The sequence below is a fragment of the Tamandua tetradactyla genome, chromosome 21, assembly GCF_023851605.1.
Source record: "Tamandua tetradactyla isolate mTamTet1 chromosome 21, mTamTet1.pri, whole genome shotgun sequence".
Classification (NCBI taxonomy): Eukaryota; Metazoa; Chordata; class Mammalia; order Pilosa; family Myrmecophagidae; genus Tamandua; species Tamandua tetradactyla.
The window spans coordinates 37,875,456-37,893,061 of record NC_135347.1 but is presented as its reverse complement, the minus strand read 5'-3'; positions in this window follow the sequence as shown (position 1 = coordinate 37,893,061).

Sequence of the window (17,606 nt, the reverse complement as noted above, 5' to 3'; positions counted from 1 at the left end):
GGGGACTCTTCATTTAACTACCTCACATTTTTTCTCCAAAGGTTTTATTCCTTAACATAACATTGAAAGCAATGATCTGGGTCAATGAGCCCTAAAGTCCATACCGAAACTAGAAAAGAAAGGAAATATGACATAGGAAAAATCTTTCATTCGTTTCGAAAAACATCATAACCTCTTGCCATAACCTTCGATGCCTCCATCAGTCTTCTCGTGATGGCTTCTGCGAATCGTCCAGCAAACATTCATGAGCACTTCCTGGGACCCAGGTCCCACGGCAGCCTCTGAAGATGCCAAGACAAAACCCTTGCCCTTGAAGAGTTTTCAATCCATTGTGGGGAGAGGGGGTCAGGCCAGAGACAGAGACTGAGACTGAGTGCAGTAGAGACTCAAATGAGGGGCAACCAATTCCGCCTCCACAAAGAAGGGGACATTCCAGCTGGGCTGGAGAACTTGGGAAGACTTTGTGACGGGCAGAAAGCATTCCTGACCATAACAGATTGCAGATCACTTTTGAGAAAGGCTGGGCAGGGAAGAGAACTAGTGGCAGAGACACAAATTAGAAGACTATTATAATCAAAATGGCACAAATAAGGACCTGGATTGAGGCAGCGAGAATGAGAATGCCAGATAGAATTTAATGGCTAATTAATAGTGTGAAGAAAGAAAGGATCACTCAAAGGATCTTGGTTCACTACAGTAGATACACAGTATTCAAATGAAACATGACAAAAAAATGAAAGGGGCGGCACAAGTTGAGAAGGGAAGACACCAAGCCCTATACTGAGCTGAGTCTGCAGTTCTGTAGGGATCCAGGGAGAAGTATCCAGAGAGAGGTGTCAAGGGAACTGTTGGATGTAAGGGCCTCAAACTCAGGAAAGAGGTGGGGCTGCAGGTTTGGACTGGGAGGTCTTCAAAACATTTATGGTAGCTGAAGTGATAGGAGTAAATGAGAGAATTCAGGGAGAAGGTTGCAGCAATAAGAGAAGAGAACCACAAACAGAACACTCAATATTCTAATTTTTAACGAATTAAAAAGAATGAAGAAAAGACTCAGAAGGAATAGACATAGAGATGAGAATTTTAAAAAATAGAGGGTAATCAGTATACCCAAGTGCTGCAGTGAAGTCACTGAAAATAGGAACTGAGAATTGGTCAGTAGCCTTGCCAATTCAGAAGATGACGATGATGGCTGGAAGCAGATTTAGTGGAGGGATGAGGTAGGAACCGGATTAATGAGAGAAGTGAGTGGCACAGAAGGAAATAAATGTGGCAAGAGTCAACCTTTCTTTTTTCAAGAAATGCGGTGATAACTTGAAGGAGGGAAAATCACATGATGGGGAGGTTATGCCACAGGAAAAAAATAACGTAAGACGGGGGGGAAGATTTAAGACGAGTTTGCAGGCTGCACACAAGGAGCACGTCAGAGTGAGGGGTTGATGACACAAGTGAAAAGTGCGGAAGAAGATCTGAAGTAGGTGGAAATAGATGGGGTGTCTGGACCTCAGTGACTTCTATTTCTGTTGGCAGGCACCAGCCTTGTGTTCCAAAGTTCTTCTTCAGACTGACTTCTAACAGTCTATGACTGTTATTCATAACAATAACAACAAAAAACTAACATACTTAGGATTCTGAGTTCTTGACATGCCAAGTTGGGAAATACCACCTCCCACAGGAAGTGGGAAAATCTACTTTCCTTCGAACCCTATGTGATTATGACTCTGATTTTAGCATCCAGCACTGTTTCCCATGTCCATCTATACCAACACCTTCTTAGCCCCATATATCACCTTAGCACTGAGCCTCGCCTTATCCTTTTCATTTTGGTATAGTAGACAAAACACAGAGCCTAATTCCATCACCAGCAGCTTGTGTGATTACAGGGCCAGTTATGTGATCCCACTGTGCCTCAGTTTCCTCCTTTGTAAAACCAACGTGTTTTATTTCCCCAAAGTTGGATTATCTTGGGGATGATTAGTTTTTGCAGCAATTCATTTATAACTATAAAAACACTTAATTTTTTAAAATTCCTTCAGGAAAAACAACTGTGTGTGATTTGGAAACTACCCATTTCCCCCCATTGAAACAATTATTTTTGTATTCTAACATTTCACAAAAGCTAAAAAATAGAGAGAAAAAAAAACCTCTCAACACGACACGACTCATTCCCTACTACATTCTTAGGGAGGCTGAAAGATTGTTGTGGTAGACTGAACAGCAGCCCCCTAAATTACCCAGGCTCAATCCCCAGAGCCTGTGCATGTCAACTTATAGAGTAAAAAGGGACTTTGCTGCTGTGATTACATTAAATGAAATGGAAAGACCTTCCTGGATTATCCAGGTGGCCCAAACTGGAATCGCCAGTGTCAGTATAAGATGGAGGGAAAGGGAGAGAGTTGGTCACAGAAGAGATGAAGGCCGTGTAGCAGAAGCAGACAGAGCAGAGAGACGCAGTCAGGGAAAGAAGGTGCTTCACAGCTGGCTTTGAAGACAGAGGAAGGGGCCACGAGCCAAAGGATACAAGGAATGCATCTGAAGATGCTGGAAAAGGCAAGGACTTGGATTCTCCCCTAGGGCGTCCAGGGGCTGCACAGCCCTGCCAACACCTTGAAATGACCCTGGTAAAACTCATTCTGGACTTCTGACCTCCAGAATATGGGGATAAATTTGTGTTGTTTTTGGCTCCTAAGTTTGTGGTCATTTGTTTCAGTGATGAATTAGTTTCCCAGATGCTAAAACAAATACCATGCAATAGTTTGGCTTAAACAATGGGAATATCTGAGTTTTCACAGTTTGAGGCAAGGAGATGTCTCACACCAAGGCAGCAGCCAAGGTGCTGTTTATCCATGAAGACTGTGGCATTCTGGGGCTGGCTACTGGCCATCTGTGGTCCTTGGCTGTCCTATCATATGGCAATGCATGGGGCGGCATCTTCTCCTTTCTCTTCTGCGTTCCACTGACTTCCAGCTTCTTGCCTCTCCTGTGGCTCTCTCCCTCTGTGGCCTCCTCCATAAGGCCCCCAGTAGTAGCAGGAAGACCCATTCTGGTTCAGCTGCACCACACCTTACCTGAAGTTCCCTTGTCGGAAGTCCTACTTACAACGTGTTAACCCCCACATGAGGGGATAAGATTCAGAACATGCTCTTCAGGGGTACATAACTCCAACCTGTCACAAGCAGCAATAGGAAACAAATACTACTGTTCTCTTCTTTCTGAAATTTGGAAAACATGTTGTCATGTCCTCTACCTGCAAGGGGACAAGGCAGGAATCAAGCCACTGCCCTATTATTTCTGAACCATAAGAAAGGATCTCTGAGAGGAACCGCTAAGGGTTTACTCCAAACAAGGTCAGCAACTCAGACTCTGCAGTAGAAGACTGTCCATCCTTCCCTAAAAGAGAGCCAAATAAGAGGTTCACATACGCTAGGGAAATGATATCATGTTTTTTGTTCTGTTTTCTTTTTTTTAATGAAATTGAAATAATCACTTCAAATATTAAATGCAGTGGGGAAAAAAAAGTAATCAGGCTAAGTTAAGATTCCACTCTTTACTTGCCAAGAAACAGGGAAATTAAATCATAGTTTTAAGTACTAATAAAATCGACAGTGTAAGGAAGTGGAATCTAAACACAACCCATAAAATAAGGATGTATTTAAATGCTACTATTCGATAATTGCCATTCCCACAAACTTCCCTTCCTTGATGCATCCTCGCAGCTGATCAGACTTTGAAGCAAAAGGAAGAAATGGTTTTATGATCAGGCTTTTTCTTAGGACATTTGCATAAAAAATAAGATCAGGACATCAAGAAAAATCTGCCCCCAGAAAGAAAAAAAAAGTCATTTAAATTTTGTCAGGTAGTCCTAAGGGAATTAACAAAAACATGTACTCCTTCCAGGAGATTCTCTGCTGCCAAAAACTGGGCCAGAACACAACAATCTGGTGATCTCTGTCTTTACATCCCAACTTCCTATTGGGCAGTAAGCAAATGGCATTTTCTGAATTGTCATAAAGGATGTTTCTTGTACCCAGATAGGCATCTATTTCGTTGTGTCCCTGACCCCTCTTGGAAGAGAGAGATACAACCTGGATGTAATTTATCCTCACTTCAGCATTCCAGAGAATTTCCATGGAAATTCATTTTAAACACTACTTATAAAATTCTCTCCATAACCAACAGGGAAATTTGACTCATAAGAAACAATCAAATGACATAAACAAAAGTGGAGTCCTTAGTGCATACAGTATAATAAGCTAGATGCTGAAAGTTAGGGGTGAAGCTCAGTGATAAATGAGTCCTGGGACCTGCCTTGAGTAAGCTTAAAAGAAAACTCTTCTAAAATATAGAAAGAATGCATAACCAAGAACACTCAATTCAAACTCCAATTTGCCATGGTACATTGTGGGGTTGTTATTTTACCTTGCCTTAGACTCTATTCCCCCCCTTTTCTAAGAACAATAGCTTGATTTTCCTCTGGGGAATCCTCTCTCCTATCTCAGTACAAGTTATGTGAGCCCTGTCTCAACCCCCTGGGCCTCAGCAGCTCCGAGATGGGCCACATGACCCGGGTCAAGGATAAATTCAACACAGTGAAACAGAACTGAGAGAGACAGCCTAACGGATGACTTAATTTAACTATTGTACCCAGGCATTTCTGCACTCAGCTCTATGATTCTTTTTCAGTTATTTTAGCCAATAAATTTTACATCACAAATACAGGAGTTGTGGGCAGTATCCCTTGCAAAAGTTTACCTGTTAACAGTGTGATCAGTACCGGGACTAGAAAAAACATTGGCCCATCTTTAAGGCTTTCAGAAAAGGTACATACATTTACGAGTTCGTCAGAAACACCGCTACCATTATATATTTTCACTCCACCGCTTTCCTGCATGATTTATCTTCCACAGAAAATGAGCCCAGTATAAGAGGATGCTCACTCCGTATTCCTTTCTGCATCTGAATGTCTTTTCTACCTCTGAAGCCCTTTCACGCTGAGGTTCAGGCACGTTCTCCCTGAAATCCCCTATCTCAACGGACTCCTCATTATTCAGGTCACGTGGAAAACCAACACAGTCCCTACTCAAGGAGTGCATCTGATTTCAAATGTGGGGGGATATGACAGCAGAAAATTGGGCTAGGGGTTGAGAAATGCTCAGGAGAAGAAATGTGGATTGCAGAGAATGGCCATGATTTTCTGCAGCTTCTCCCATCAAAAGGTGAAGTCTATTTTGACCTGGCTTTGGGACTTAATTTGGTCACTACACTATGTCAGATGTGACACCATGTGAAATCCAAGCGCAGGCATTAACAGACGTTGCATACCTCTTTAACACACCCGGGTGAGTCTGCTGAAGAGAGAGAAAGACCATGTGGAACTGCCCAGTTGAGCCACCTCCCCAGACCAGCCATCCCCAGGGAAGACCCAAAAAGTGACCAAAACAGCTGCCCAACTGGACCCAACTCAAATTGCCAACCCACGGAATCGTGGACTAACTAAACGGTTGTTGTTTTAAGGCAACAGGTTTTGAGTGGTTTGTCATACAGCAAAAGCTACCTGATAACAGGGTTTAGTGTATTTCCTGTACTTTATAGACACATTTAGAAATGGACATTATTTACTCTCTCCATCTGACTGTACCTTGGAGAAGAATCTACCAAATTAATGAGTAGTAAGTGTCCATCTCTCTTAACTGTTCATCCTCGGGGCTCTGCCTGATTCTTTCCCCATCTCAGTTTGATAACAATTTAGGAGATCCCATTTTTCAGATTCCTCCTAGATCTGAGCTCTCAAGCATTTCCAGGTTTGAAATATTCCATACCCACTGTGTCCCAATACCATAAACAACTGAGGACTAGGCTATATTTTTGAGGGGCATTGAAAAGGGTTTTAAGTTCTTTGAGATCATGGTTCAGATATTTTACATATCAAGAAAGAGATATCAAATACAAAAATATTCCACTTAAATGCAATAAAAACAACCCAAGACCAAAGTTCTTCTTGAAAAATAAAAAAAAAAGAAGTAGCATAAACATTCCTTTCCAGATGGCATTGATGACCTGGTGAGTCCAGCTTTCAGCAGTATCAGTCTGGTCCAGTGGTTGAAAACCACATTCTCAATTCCAAAATTAATCAACAATTCCATATAGAGCCTCAATGACAATGTCCACCTAGGTTACCGCCCTTGGATGCCTTGACACGGAATGCAGCTGTTTTGTTCTGTTCATTTTAAACCGGATTCCATGTTTTCTTCAGTATTCCTTTCTCCTGCAGGTTCTGAACGACCTGTTCAACTTCAAATCTCCTCTTCGGGTTGGTTCTCCCTCTTAATGGCCCATGCTCATCTCCCAGCCTCAGTGGAAGGCAGCCTGTCTTTTTCCTCCCTCTTACTTAGCTCATACCTTTCGTCACACAGTTTGTGACAAAAGCAGATCTAGTTTGGGCCTCCAGGTGCCAATGCACTGGCATGTCCAATAGCCAAAGAGAATCTCCTGCCTTAAAAATTTTCCCCAGTCATTCTTGGTATTTTAAATTTTGAGAACACACAGATAATAGAGATACGGCCTCAGGTTCCTCTGCTGGTGAAAGAGCCATGGTTAAGATTTCGACCTTATTTTATTTGTCACCAATTGCTCCTGGCAAAAAGAAGAGAAATAGATCAAGCTTTCATAATTTTTATGAACTGCTATGGACGCAATTCTGTGTACAAGTAAAGAAACAACTTATGAAAATTTTAAAGGGCCAAATGAAATAAAATTTATCATTAGGTTAACCCAAAAACAGGAAATAAAACAGTGGTGAGTATGGGTAGTCATGTGTCAATTCTAGGGTTTAATAAAATGATGCCCATTTTCAGGGTGGCCTGTATCTAGTATTATAAATCTATATACACAGAAAATGACATTTGGGAAAATTTTGTCTAGGAGAAGCATTACAGTAAAATTAGATTTGGTGGATTTTATAACAGAAAAATGCTTACTGGTCATTTTTTTTATGTTCTCACAATAAATGAGATTATGCACACACACACATAAATGGTACTAATTTGGGAAAGAGGCCCCAACATTGCCTCTTCTGTGCCACTTCTATTTCTATTTGACCAAATTAGAAATCTAAATTAGGTCTGTGTATTAAAAGGTGCATGTTACTTTTATTTGCCTGCTGTCCTTATAACTCTGTTTATACACCCAGTCTTCTGCCCAGTTTTAGTCTAGATGGTAAGTTGTGGGATGCTCGAGAACTAAAAGAGAACACAAATTAGAGTCTGACATTAACTGCTTACATAATAGAATGGGGTGGGGTGTTAAGCAATGTGATGTTTGTGGGTTTAGTGTACTACTTAGTAAGCTTGGCTGTCTTTTAAAATTGCTTTTTCAGGCCCTCCTTCGGTTTGCATGAAAAGAGCTTAAGCTGATCTTATATATAAAGGAGATATATGACTCCGTTTCACAGCCTACTAAGTTACAGATGCTAACACTGGGAAAAAAACACAATTCAGGAAATTAATAAAATATCCTGGCATCATGGCCTTCTGACAAATGCACAAAACATCCCGGACCTGGAGAGATAAACAATTGAGGGTATAATTCTCACCCCACCCAATGCATCCCTCTCTACCTGAATCAACAGAAAACCCAGTGATAACACAGCTATCGCAGGGTGGGGTAGCTGTCTGCGTCAGCGCAGGATGCCTCTCTTTTCCTTTTCCTGTTTATGCTGTCACCTACAAAATGCTGACTTGGAATGTTCTCGTATTTAAGACCTGTTCAGCGTTTTCTCTTTTTCCTCACATTTATGTTAGCCTTTTCCTTTCATTATCTTGACGCTGTTATTCTTGGCAGGGCTGCCCTTTCCATTATGCTGTGTTTACCTTCCAAACAGTCTCTGCTTCCTCCTTATCTTTGTGAACTTATTAAAATTTCCAGCTCCCACCGCGCACTTCCTCCCCTCGGCATAGCCTCACCTCCACAGCTCACTTGTCTTTCTTCTCTTTTTCAACCCTCCTTTCAGCTCTCACCCCGACCCTCTCACCCCTTTGGAATAACAAGTTATTTCCTCCTCCATTTCCTCTTACAGAAGATGATTTTGGACCCCTGCCCAAAGGTGTTTGGCAGGAAACTGTACCCACGCCACTCGGTGCCGCCGCAGCCACCGGGCCGGGGGCGCATCCTCAGCCGGAGCCGGTGCCGGGCGGTCCCCGCCCGTGTCGCCAGCGGTCCCTGCCCGTGTGGCCCAGCGGCGCAGCCTGCCAGGGGGCCCGGGCGCGCGAACGGCGCTCGTGGGTCTTCCTCTGGCAACAGATTCTTGTTGGCAAATCTGTTTCAAGCAGTCTGCTGGCGGCACGAAAATCTGGGCTTCCGTTTTTATTGCCAGATGAGGGACGGGAGTGCTGACTCAGCAATATTTGTCCAGCCTGCAACCTGCTCCCGCAGTGTGTGGAACAAGTGCGTTACTCAATTACTTTCCGTACTTTATAGGTCACCCAGAAGTAAGTTTGACAGATTTCATACAAACTGGAGGGAAATAAGGAAAATACACGCAAAAAAAAAAAAATCTGATTAAAATGAAATATTTTGTATTTTAGGGTGAAAAAAAAATTGGGGGTAGGGAGAATTCACGTTCATTTGTCCTTTGGTGGGGACTGGAGTAATATTTCCTGTAATAATTATACGAAACAGACTCAACAGTTTACCGTTCATTGTTTTATAGTATGCTGAAGTGAACGGTTTCATTGCACGCTTTGATAATTTGCTCTTATTTACTCCTAATAAAATACATTTAAGAGCTAGAAGAATCTGTCATAAGATGTGGGGCATTTTCATGTACTGATACACAAAGGCAAGAAGCCGTGGCAGTGTCTTGCGTCATGGAAGTCTGAGCAGTCTACTGCACATTTGATGTGCATTTGAAATCTAGTTCTCTGGCAACCAAGTAAATAAATACGCGACGAAAGCACAAATTCAACTAATGGCATTGAGATCCGGTGCTTACAAACAGAAACGCTAAAAGTGGATTTATAAGCACCTTCCTTAGATTCCAAACATTCTAGAGTCAAAATGCAAACCTGCTCTTTTCTGTTTAGTTTAATTGGTCTGGTTTGATTTGGTTCAAAGGCCAAAGGGGAGAAGTCAGAGATAAAGTGAAAGAAAAGGCTGAGAATTTTTGCCTAATTACAAAAAAAAAATAATAATTCTTCAACAAATAGGGCCATCAACTGGGCTAAGTTGGAAACATCTTCTAAGTTACTCTAATACATTGTCGTCAGGGTGGTTAAAAATACAAAGTCAGAGACTTCCGGTCCAAAGTGGTATTTGCCTAGCAGCTCCAGCATACTTTCCCCCCTTCAGTCTGATGAAAATACAGATAGAGGCCCAGAGAAGGTAAAGCTCACACCGCATAGCTTGCACCACGTCAGCTCAGCACATTGGCAAAGCTGCAGGGGGGAGAAGGTAGCGAACCCTCAGAGAGTGTGAGGCTCCCCGGTGCACACTTGTTAGAAGTGAGGTTCCCCTCGGTTCCCCCCAACCCGCCTCAGAGCCCTGGATCTGAAGAGGCCATCAGACGCCCCAGAAGGGCCGAGACAAGCCACTCACCCTCTACGCTGACGAAATCCACTCCGGAGAGCTTGTTCCTCGTTTGAAGCTGAACAAAAAGGGATGGAAAAGCACCACAGAGTAAGGGTGAGGGAGCGGCTTCTGAAAGACCCAGAGGAAGAGCTACCTGGGACTGTTTGCACTTGGGCAAGGCATTTAAACTCTCTACTCTTCAGTTTCTTCACTTAAATGGGGGTTGTTGTAGTAAATAATATGTAAAAGGTTAGTATTAGTTATACGAACCAATTGAATATTGGTTAGTATAATTAATATGATGATTACCAGATACCAAAATGTACTGTCAAGCTATCATTCATCCATTGAGCAAATACTACTGAATGACTACTGTGTTCTGGCATTAAAATAGACTGACATGTTTATTTTAGTATCATCATGCTGCTTGTATGCTGGTAGCATAAGTAGACTAGTCCAGCTCCAAGAACCATAAACTCAATTGAAAAGCAATATTGTAATACTAGCAATTGGTTTCTGGGAGAAAGGAGGTCATAGAAATCTCAAATTAAGAGTCAAAACTAGTCAAACTATGTTACAAACAGGATTTAAGGTAAGCTTATGTAATTAGACTTTTACATTCAGTATTCAAGAACTTAATTCAAATTTAATCCAAAAATATAAAAATAGTATAAGTGCAATAATCTCTGATTATGGATATTCTATAAATTACTTAGAGTACAGAAAAAGAAAGGAATTTAATTCATTGAGTTGCTGTAAAAAAGTAGAGCATCAATACAGTAATATCAATTCTAAGTTGATGTCAATTCTTATGTTCTTATGTTCTCATAGTCAGATAATATCAGAATCGCTTTATCTTTTCCCACCAATTATTATAATTTTGCTCCTAGGGGGTCTTCTGTCATTTTATTTAATATTATCAAATTTGTCCTTTTTAAACAATTCTGTTAACATTGATATATGTTGATTTTCTTGGGGAACTCACAATGAGAACACAATTTTTAAGCCAACTTTTTAGATCTGGTTTAAACTGATTCTCTTTACTCTGTCAGAACTGAAGAAATGCATTGTCCCATCTAAAACGATTGTGCCTTTGCCTCCGCATCAGTCCATTATTGAAGTTGCTTCTCATGTCATGTGCTGCCTGCCATTCCTGTCTCCTGCCTAATTTAACAAACCAGCTGATTTTTTTCCCCTAAAAGTCCTTTGAGATGCTTATTTTTTTCTTTGTTTGCTGACTTCTCACACAGGTAGCTGACCTAGTAAAGTGTACTGGCATCTTGCAATCAAAGTTTTCTTGAGCAAACTCTGCTAAGATAAAACCAGGTCTTCTGTTGATAGCTCATTTGATAGGAAAAATTGACATGTACTCATAGAAATAGAAAAGGGGAGAAGAGTGAGAGAAGGATTTTTACCTAAAGCTGTGAACATTGAAACTACATATTTTTATATCCTCCCCAAAGTTCTGACTAAATGGCTAGTCACTGAAACATATCAGAGTATATAACAATTTCCAAGCTTGAAATAGAATTTTCCATTGTTCTCTAAGATGGTCTGTCTACACTTATTTAGAAAAGCCAAAAAACAAAAATCACTTCTTGCCCCATGCTGAGTACCTTTAAAGTCATGAAATGCAAGTTCCCTTTGGACCACCTCCTATCTTTCTCTCTCTGCCTACCAGGAAAGGCTTTTTGAAAATAGAAAGGAATAAGTTTTTCCTAGCTTTTCTGCACCGCCTCCTTCCTTTGGATGGGTAGGTTGGTGCTATCGCCAGCAGTCTAATTCTTTAGCAGCACATTTTAAACTATACTGTAAACAGAGAAAGAAGAGATTAGGTATGCCAGAATCCAAAGAGCTGACCACACTGGCTTCAACTTTGCTAACTGCAAAGCGACTTCCTGAGGCCTTCAGTCCACAGCTTTTATGTCTAGAATTGCCTCTGAAGAGTTTGGAGAAAGAAAAATACCAGAAGAAACACCGATACTCCAATACAAGGAGTTGAATGCAAAATATGTCCCGAGTGGGTGCGCGGGTGGTTCGGTGGTAGAATGCTCGCCTTCTAGGTGGGAGACCCGGGTTCGAGTCCCAGACCATGCACCCCCCTCAAAGAAAAACCCCACAAATGTGTCCAGAAAGATCCCAGCCGGCAGCTTCCTGCCATGTAGAATAGTGGGCAGAAATAGTCTTTGGAAGCAAACAGTCCTGAATTGTAACCATGTCTCCGCCCCTGGACAAGTTGCCTAGTTTCTCTAAGCCTATTAATTCATTCACAAAATATGCAATAGCACCTTGTTATTCTATTGTCATATAGATTAAATTAAGATAAAACAAGCAAAGTGCTTAGAATAGCTATTGACCCATAGTAAATACTCAATAAGTCTAGTTGTTAATATCATCATCATCATCATCATTTCTTTTACGTGTCTCTTTGCCTTACACCTCTCCGTCACCCTATTACCTCAGTCATTTTAAGTGCATACCATGGGCCAGATAAGCACTGTCAGGGTTACTTGTGACACGAAGAACGACTGAATGTGGAGTCTGACTGCAGGAGCTCACAGCCCAGGAAATGGGGCAGAGACGGAAGCATAAGCACTCTACCCACCAGTGAGCACACGGCACTATTTGGCCCTTATTACTTGCATGTCTGCCTTTACCCCCACGACGCAAGACCTTCTAAATCAAGGCCCAGGTCTTACTCTTCTCCATGCCCCTAACCGCTTGGCTGGCCCATGATTACATAGACCTTGAATGTTTTCAGAATGAAGGAATGAGTGAATGCTTTGCCTTGGGAGCAAAGAGAGCTTTCTCCACCTAGAGAAGGTGGGATGGCTCTGACAAGGGACTCACATTTGAGCTGGGTCTTAAAGAATAAATAGAAGTTTGATAGGTAGAGTGGGAAAGGGCTTTCTGAGAAAAGAGAACTGCATAAAAATCCAATCACTGCTTCTTTGACGGTTAGGAGCCAAGTTTATAAATTCACTTGGAATATAGCACACAGGGCTTTGAACAGTGCCTCATTAAGAAAAGTTATCCAGAGATAACTTAGTACCGAAAATAACTATTCATCAAGCACTTAAATAAAGCCAGACACCATTCTAAATGCTTAACAGTATTAACTCATTTAATCCTCACAAAAATTGCATGAGTTGGGTACTCATTTTATCGAAGCACAGAGAGTTTAGGTAATTTGCTGACAGTCACACGGTCAGGAGCTAGCAGGGCAAGTTCTCAAACCTAGACCGTCTGGTTCCAGATCTTGTACTGCTACCCACAGGGTATCTTTCCTCTGTATTCCTTCATTCCACCATTCGATAAATACTGAGAACCTACTTTGTGCCAGGATCTGTTCTCAGCATCTGAGTAGTACTTTGCTTTTGTGAAGCTTGCATTCTAGTGTGAGAAGACAGACAATAAACAAAATAAATAAGCAATTAATACAGAATATGAGAGAGTAATAGTGCTATGAATAAAACATTAAAAGAAGAAGACTAAGGAGTGTCAGATAAAGGGGAGTTATTCAATTTTAACTAGAGTCGTCAAGAAATGCCTCACTGAACAGATGACATTTGATTAAAGACTTGAAGAAGCAAGCTCTGTGGTTATCTGGAGTAAGGGAATTCAAGCCAAAAGGCAGAGCAAGTGCAAAGGCCCTGAAGTACAAGCATGTCTGCCTGTGGAGTGGCCACAGTAAGGTCAATGTGGTTAAAGTAGAGTGGCCAAAGGGAAGAAGAATGGAAGAGGTCTGAGAGATAAGAAACCAGATCATGTAGTGTCTTCTAAGGGTCTCATAAGCCATTATGGCTTTAAGTCAGTAGGGAAGAAATTATCTAGTGGTTGATTTTCTTTTGCATCACTACCCACCCAGCCTTCATCACTAGCCTGGGCCAAGAAATAGGGTAGATTTTACAACTGACCTCCAACCAGTCTGTCCTTTACTATGAAAGAGAGTGAATCTACTTTAGAGTGCTCATAAAACATGCAAAGTTTCCATCTCCCAAGAAAGTTCTCTCATACACTACCTCACTCAATCCCCCCCCATCCCCACTATAGATTACTTTTCATCATTTCTTGAATTTAATATAGATGGAATCATACAGCATTTACTTGTTTGAGTCTGGGTTCATTTACTCCACTTAATGTTTCTGAGTTTTCATTTATATTGCTGGTTGTATCAGTTGTCCATTCATTTCTATTGCTAAGCAGTGTTTCATTGTATGAATATACCACAGTTTGTTTATCCATTCTTCTGTTAGTGGACTTTCGGCCATTTCCAGATCAGAGCTATTATGAATAAAGCTGTTATGAACATTCTTGTACGAGTCTTCTGTGTACATGTACTGTAAATTATCTGGGGTAGAAAGTATAGGAATGGAATTGTTCAGTTATTGGGTTTACTTATGTTTAACATTGTAAAGTACAAGGTAGTTTCCCAAAACTGGGCCATTTTATACCCCCACCAGCAACTCACAGGAGGTCCTGTTTCTGCATGTCTTCACAAATATTTGATGATGTGAGTTTTTCTTAAGGAAAGGCATTCTGGTCATTTGAAATGGTATTCCCTTGTGGTTTTAACTTGCATTTCCCTAATGACATTGAGCCCCTTTTTGTGTGCTTATTGGCCATTTGTCCATCGTCTTTGTGAAGCATCTGATCTGGGCTTCTCATTTTTTATAGAATTGTCTTTTGGTTGTTGATATGGAAGAGTTCTTATGCGTTCTTGATAAAATCCTTTGACAGATAATTTTTTGCAAATATTTTATTCCAGCATGTTGTTTGCCTTTCCTTTCCTTAAGTGGTTGTTCTAGTTTGTTAGCTGCCGGAATGCAATATACCAGAAACAGAATGGTTTTTTAAAAGGGGAATTTACTAAGTTGCTAGTTTATAGTTTTAAGGCCGAGAAAATGTCCCAATTAAAACAAGTCTATAGAAATGTACAATTTAAGGCATCCGGGGAATGATACCTTGGTTCAAGAAGACCGATGAAGTTCAAAGTTTCTCTCTCAGCTGGAAGGGCGCATGGCGAACATTGTGACATCTGCTGGCTTTCACGTGGCTCTACCAAAAAGGGACTGTCTCCAAAATGTTTCCTCTTTTAAAGGATTCTAGTAAGCAACTCCACCTTCAGTGGGTGGAGACACACCTCCATGGAAATCATCTCATCAAAAGTTACCACCCACAGTTGGGTGGGTCACATCTTCATGGAAACAATCAAAATGCTCCCACCCAGCAATATTGAATGAGGATCAAAGGGCATGGCTTTTCTGGGGTCCACCACAGATTCAAACTGGGCACAGTGGTTTTTGATTATCAGAAAGTTTTCATTTTGATTTTCCTCCTTAGCAAACCTGCACTCTGATCCCTGCCTTCTCAGCTCAGCAAGGCTGACACTTTTCACTTGGGCCTCACACCCCACCCCACCCCTGAACCGCAGAGTCTAGAAAGTACCACCCAGCAGAAAGCAGGGGTAAACATGAAGCCTACCTCGTATCCATCCTTCGAGGATCTCACCCCAACACTATCTATTTCCAGTGCCTGAGGTACGGTAACTTCACATCATTTGTCCAGTTTCAGAATTATTGACAGCAAAAAGTTAGCTTTAATTCCAGTTACTCTGATATGTCCAGAAATAGAATTTCAATCAGCTGGCAATCATCAGTTTATGATTCTGTACAGGAATCAACTCCTTCAGCCTCAGCTTTCTCATCTTGTAAAATTATGGATAGTCTATAGGAATCGACCTCCTCTAGGATCAGAATATTCAGTCATTCCGTGCCTCAGAAGTTAGGGAGTGTCTTTGGTCATCGCCACATTCCTTATTAATCTGTAAGTGAATTTATTTAGTGCTGGCATTTGGATTGTCACCTTGACCTTTTCCAGTCAGCATAGGTGTGCTATGATTTCCTGAAAGCTAATACATACATACATACACACACACATACATGCATACACGTAAATACATACACACATACATATATACGCATACATATACATACATACGCTTACATACATACACACACACATACATACACACATAGATACATACATACACATAAATACGTACGTGCGTACGTACATGCACATACATACATACATAAATCATCTGGATCTCCTTGAAGGCATCAGTTTAAAAACGTTCTTACAAATACTCAGCACCACTGTGCTGGGGTAGTAATAAAAACGGTACCAATTTTCCCACTTAGTAGAGAATTATATAGGTTAGTGGCTGAGGTATGGAGAATGTATCTGAATAAGAAGGTCTGCATAAATATAAAAGAGAATTTTTCATACTTAAAAACTTTAATACCCATATATGTGCTACAGGGTAGAGGGAAGAGAAACTATGAAAAGAAAATGAAAATATATGACATTAGACATATTCCAAAATGTGCCAAGAACTTACTTACACATACACACAAAAAAATCTCCCTTTCATGAAATGATGGAATGAACTTGCCACATTACAAAAGGCTAGGATTGATAAGCCACCTAACAAATATCCATTTTCCCCAATTTCCTCTTTTTATCTTTTCCTACTTTCCTTATAGACATTGAAATGCACACCAAAAAAATTAGGCATAAGGGATTTTAAGCTAGAAACTTTTGCTCCTATAAACCCCTTATTTAAAAGTGTTACCCTTTCTTTTATCTAAAAGCACTTTTAGGTTATCTTGATAAACATCATATGTGGAAAACACAACACTTTCTTACCTTAAGCATTTTGGGTTAAATATTTTTAAACTTCATGTAGTCATTTCAGATGATCTAAAGGAATCCCAGAGACAATAAAAGAAGAGCACATCTGTTACTCTCTCTGTTAATATAAGCGTCTGATTGTTTCAAGTGTTATTACCCAGTGCCCCACAAGGCATATTCCCACGTAAAACATGACAGGGAGAATGAGGAGAAATGGCTGGGGTACAATGTCTGGGTCTGTGAGTGTCCCACACAATGACCACCAGCCACTTAGAGGATGATGTGCTAACAATACCAAAAACGAGCAATGACAACCACACAGGACTGAAAAACAACAAAAAGGGACACCAGGACACTGAAGGCTTGTTAGAGAAAAGGCATTTACTAGCCCTGTTCCTAGGACTCAAGGCCTCAGGGCCCACTGTTCACAGAGCACTGCTCTCCTTCTCTCCGCAGTGAGACCAATGTGAGGGCAATTCCTGAGCCTGACTGCAGCGAACGAAGAGGCCCTGAAAGTCTGCCTATGACACTGAGCTCTCTTTTCAGGTGTGCAGCTTTTTGAAGTGGAAGTATTTCAAGGTTGGTTTTAAATATTCAGATAAAGGACATTTCTGTATATGGACAGTCCTTGCATCACATTGTAGTAAAATGCATTGATACAAACATGGGGTGGTAAATTGCATGGTAAAAATGACCATACAAGCTGAAACCATGCAAACTGATCTTAATAATCAATGGGAAACATTCCAGTTGTTCTGTGATGTTAAAAAATTTTGTCAAACAATAAATCCTTTCTTACTGACAAATTGTCAACTATAAATGAAAGCAATAGGAAAATTAATATTTATTCAATACACTGTAATTTAAAACATGAGAAACAAGATTTAAAGTGGGATTTTGTAATAATCTTATCAAGAATAGTCTGAACAATCTTGCCTTCTCATCATATAACAAGATATGGAGCAAATATCTTTTCTATATCTTAGTGAATTATCACACTCCTTCCTAAGATTAGATCAACTTCTAGCATTTTCCTCTTTGTGCTTTAAACTTTATGTAATATTTGCAAGAGATCCTTTAATGTTAAGGTTTTTTGCCAGTGTCACTTCCTCTAGAACATCTTTATCCTTTATGTCACAGCCACTTTCCAGTTTCACTTCCAAAGTCATCACTTTCCATTTCTCTGCTGCACTTTCATCTGTTGGCCAATTCTTTCTTTCAATTATTCATTTTTGTAAAATGTTGCGTGGGTTTGTCATTGGGAGATGAGGAGCCAATGAAACTATGTGTTTTGTTGTTTGTGCATGAATTGATTAACAGATGTGCAATGACCCATTCATAGACTTTGA